Raw genomic sequence first — 4,643 nt, 5'->3', positions numbered from 1 at the left:
TAATTACGAATTAACCCAATAACAAAATGTGTACACTCTTTAGTACTCAAATACTTATCAATTATTTTTCAACTGATTATTACATACCCATAATAATTTGCAAAGAACTGATAACTATAGTTGCTGCCAATTACATAATCGTTATCTGAAATTAAAAGTAACTTCAAATAAACTTCTTGGCAATGTTCATTTTTGTATTAATACATACATATATATATACACATCTAATAAGTCATATATTTACATACAGATAGAGAGATGGGATGTTTTAGAAGTTGTTAATGTATATTTATTAGTATTAATGTAATGAATAAGATTTATATTAATGAATGTATATACAAATGTTTTTCATCATGCATAATAATAAATCCATAAATTTCCAATGTTTCAATCTGTAGCATTTACAATAAAAGTATAGTTTCTAATGTATTTATAATCCAAAAAGTATTTCATTAATAACATGAAAATAATAGACAAATTTAATGAGTATTCTCATTATTACATAAGCTATGCTTTTCTTTTTTATGCATCTTTTATGCTGTTTAAAATGTGTCACTGATTATGCAGTTAACAATTTAAAAGATAAGTAATTAGGAGAAAAGCCGCGCATATACAAACGGATTTTAAAAAAATTATTCAACTTAAATTTAAGAAATAAAATTCTATTATATAACAGTGTTATAATACGCGATCAGCACGAAATACGACAAATTTGGCGAACTTTTGGCTACGAACAATTTGTAAACAAATCCGAACTGCAAGAACGTCGTAAAATACTGTCAACTCTGAAATTTCCACGATTATATATTTAATGAATATATACACATTTAAAAAATGACTCAGGCAGTTGTATTACAACAAAACAGCAATAATTAAATCGGCCTCTATTTCCACCGTCTATCACTTCACAGTGAGAGCCATCGCCATATTGAATGTTACCCGTCATCCTTCAGAAGCTGACCTTTCGTCAGATTGGTTGAACGTTCGAGGAACACGTCTCCAGCCGGAAAATTTTGGAAAAAGTTTTAAAATGTTGCTCGTAGCCGGAACACGTTCCTCCTAGCTAGACGAAACATTTCTCGGAAGCCTGCCGCTTAAAGCCGTGCTACTAGAATCTCGTTTCTTGGAATTGTCCCGGGTAAGTGCGCGCGTCTATAGATGTGATAACAGCATTAGGAGCATTAGCTGTAACTTCTGGCATAGAAAAGTCAAATTTTTCACTTCCAGACCTAAGAATGAAAGAAATAAACTGCTATAACATAATTAAAAAAAACATGAATAAATAACTAACACATAACAAATTTAAGCATTAAGCTATGTATGACTACCACCCATCTCAGACAGTGCGACAGATATTGCTGTATACTGTTTCGCCATACCTTGTGTAGCTATTATATCATGCTGTATAACCACAGTTTAGAAAAATTACAAAATGTGTTATTTATATCTATCTAAATTTATATCTAAAATGTTATCTATCTAAATTTATATCTATCTAAATTTATATCTATCTAAAATTTATATCTATCTAAAATGGTACATTACTACATGATTTGTAAGAATAAATTAGAGAGCTCTGTGAATGAAATTCCTTCCAATTAAAAAATGTAGGAATAAAGAAAATGCAGGAATTGCAAATGCAGAAATGAAAAAGGGATTATATTTTTTTTGCACAGAATCCAGATGACATATTTTTCAACATTTTAGAAATTTCAATATTAATTTTAGGGGCCTAAAATATTAGGCCCCTAAAAGCAGAATATAGTTTTTAAATGTTCAGACAATCTTCCTATGAGAAGAATTCCTTTGAGAAGTACACATCTGAACCAAAATTAAAAAACATGTACAAGAACAGAGCTGAGGACTTCTGTTTGCAGAAAGTCTGTCACATAACATATGAAAAGTTTCTTATTGGTAGATTTTTGATCAGACAGATATTTTATTGTTATACAGAGAAAGCATTCACTCCCTTTCTACTAGAGATAATTCAATTTGGACAATGGCAAAAAGGCTAAGCAAGCCTGAGCGCATTGGTCCCATTCTTGGCACTAGTATGGTTTACGCTCAAAAAACACGGCAGATATTTTCTAATTACCTGCATCCCAATATCAATTCAATTCAGCTTTTGGTGGAATTTACCATTTGTGACATATTTTTCAAAAACTACACTTCATAACATGCATGCATGACAAATATACAGAACCATAAATAAACAAGCAATAATATATATTTATATATAAATTTTACTAAATGATCATAAAATGTTCCAACGCTAAAAGAAAGTTTTAACATCCAAGTAAATGACATAATAAAAAAAAGCAAGTTGAACAACGAGCACATGAATGAAATGTGCATACACCTGTAAAAATATACCATAGGTAACTGACAAAGCATTTCGTAGCAAACATATGACTATAAAATTTCCAATAATACCATGTAATGATGGTGAATTCAATTTAGATCGCAAGAACATGCTCATACTTTTGAAAAGATTCAATTATTTCAGCAATTCCTTGTGAATTGGAATTTACACTTTCAATATTTCCCAACAATTTAGTGTGAATGGAGGAATAAATTGTTATAACAGAATTGAACAATTATTAGCATCCCCTCATACACACACACAAACACATACAAAAAAAAAAAAAAAAAAAAAAAAAAAAAAAAAAAACCTTACTTTGTAAAGAAATCATCCGGGCAATGATTCGGTTGATCTTTACAATATGGTAACTGGTAGTTTGGCGACATTTTGGAGGCGATAAAGGTTACTACCTGGGACTTTGGTAATAATGTGAGCAGTACTCAGTTCCGATTACGCATTATTTTGCGTGAGGGAAATGAGAGATCATGGGATATGTCATGTGATATTAATGGACGAATTACGGTTCTTTAATCGGAAAAGGGGGGAAATCGGGAAAAAATGTGGAAATTTTGTATTTAGCTTTATTCTGTGTTGTGTGAAACAGTGTTGTTTAATTTTTGGATCCCATGGCCCTAACTAAAGTGAATTCGAAATGGGTATTTAGGCATTGTGATAAAGAGAAGTTTGCTTTTTATTTAGCGGAGGAAGTATGGAGGAAAATTCGTAGAAAAAATCTTTCAATAATTTTATTGAATGAATTAGAAAAGTGTATCCGCCACGTAATCAAGATTCTAAAGAAGATTAGGTAAGTTAGTATTTTAATTATTTGAGGATATTATTTTTATGCATTGTTCTAAATGTAAGGTGGAAAGGAATTTGGTATTATTGGGAAAATTGTTATTAGCAATGATTTAGTTTAAAGTAATTAGGATTGTAAGCTAATTTTTATTAATTTAATGTATGTGCTCATTTATATTTTAATTAGTGTTTTTGAATTTAATTATATTTGAATGAAATGATAGTTATTTTGTGAATTTTATGTTTGTAGGAATTTGGTATACGTTTAAGTTGAAATAAACGTGCATGGAAATAATTTAAATATTTGATACTAAGTATTTGTAATGCTTGCGGTATGAATTCGTTGGTGACGTGTATAATGTAATAGATGATTTAGAGGTAAAAGTTTTTGGATATTTTATTTATTTTATATGTGGAAATGTTCATATTTGTAAAGGGTAAATACTTTTTCGCGATCAGGTAATTTCATATATGTTCTTTTTACCGGGTTTAAAGATTGAGAAAATTGTCATGTATTTTCGTGAAATTTTTCTAATTTATGAGAAAAAAGCAGTGTACATGGATATAGTGAAGAGTGTGCGCAATGCCATTTTTGTGCAATTCTGGGATGTTTTTTTAAGTAAAAATAAGTCGGCGTGTACATGGTTTATGTGTATGTGTTATTTTGAAAAACGCGTAAGGAGTATGGTATTGTGCACTTTTTCCCAATTTTGCAGTGAATATTTGTCACGATTAAGTAGTTTTGTTTGATAAAATTTCTAGCATAACTGTAATTCGGCTAGTAGATTGTTGGAAGAAGTGTTCAGTAGATAAGAAGAAAAGAAACATGTCTTTACTTCGTGAAGACAAAATGGCGGCGGGGAAAAAAAAATAGAGGGTTGCTGTAGGAGAGTTGGTTGCCAAATTTTCGCCAAAAAATCGCCAAGTTACCATAATGTAAAGATCAACCAATGATTCTTCTTTGACACAGATGCAGTAGTATCAATAATTTCTGACCTTCAATAAAAAAAAATACGCATATTTTACTTCGGAATTAACTTACTACGAAATCATAAACGCGAGGTAGTCGATATAAAGAATAAATTATTTCTCACCTTTCGAAAACATCCGCTTGTTCGGAATCTTCCACATCTCGGGAATTTAATTTCATATTTTTTTCTTGAGCTCGACGTTTTCGCTGAATTCTGGATCTTTTATTAAAACCAGGTTGTTTTTGCTGTCGTCCTTGATATTTTTGCATATTTTTTTGCTAACTGACCACAGTACAAATAAATGTAAACAAAAGGAGTGCGGAATAGCAATGCAATAGGGTTGCCGTAAACGTCATTCCGCTGACACTGTTTAGTGAAAACTGTGTATAAAGGAATATATGAAACGCTTCTAAATATTATTTAGAAAAAAATATGATTTATAACTGATATCAAAATCAATTACTTCGTGAATTTTTGCAGAAATAAGATTACAAAGCTAAATTTTAACTCGT

At 30.3% G+C, this 4,643-nt stretch overlaps 1 long non-coding RNA gene across 2 annotated transcripts; it reads right to left on the bottom strand.

Annotated features, from left to right (window-relative positions):
* Window positions 1–490: 490 nt before the first annotated feature.
* Window positions 491–4,401, bottom strand: LOC146992896 (uncharacterized). 2 transcript variants are annotated; one of them, XR_015038912.1, is made up of 2 exons: window positions 4,255–4,401; window positions 491–1,229 (listed from the first exon to the last, which is right to left on the bottom strand). It is a non-coding gene; the product is annotated as an uncharacterized LOC146992896 (long non-coding RNA). The 2 variants fall into 2 exon arrangements; XR_015038913.1 differs by lacking the exon at window positions 491–1,229 and adding an exon at window positions 2,689–4,156.
* Window positions 4,402–4,643: the final 242 nt, after the last annotated feature.

Source organism: Stegodyphus dumicola, chromosome X2, assembly GCF_044657685.1.
Source record: "Stegodyphus dumicola isolate Sdum_Otavi_A_Nest chromosome X2, ASM4465768v1".
NCBI classification, from domain to species: Eukaryota; Metazoa; Arthropoda; class Arachnida; order Araneae; family Eresidae; genus Stegodyphus; species Stegodyphus dumicola.
The sequence above is the reverse complement of the archived record's forward strand: the minus strand, read 5'-3'. Positions and strand labels throughout refer to the sequence as shown.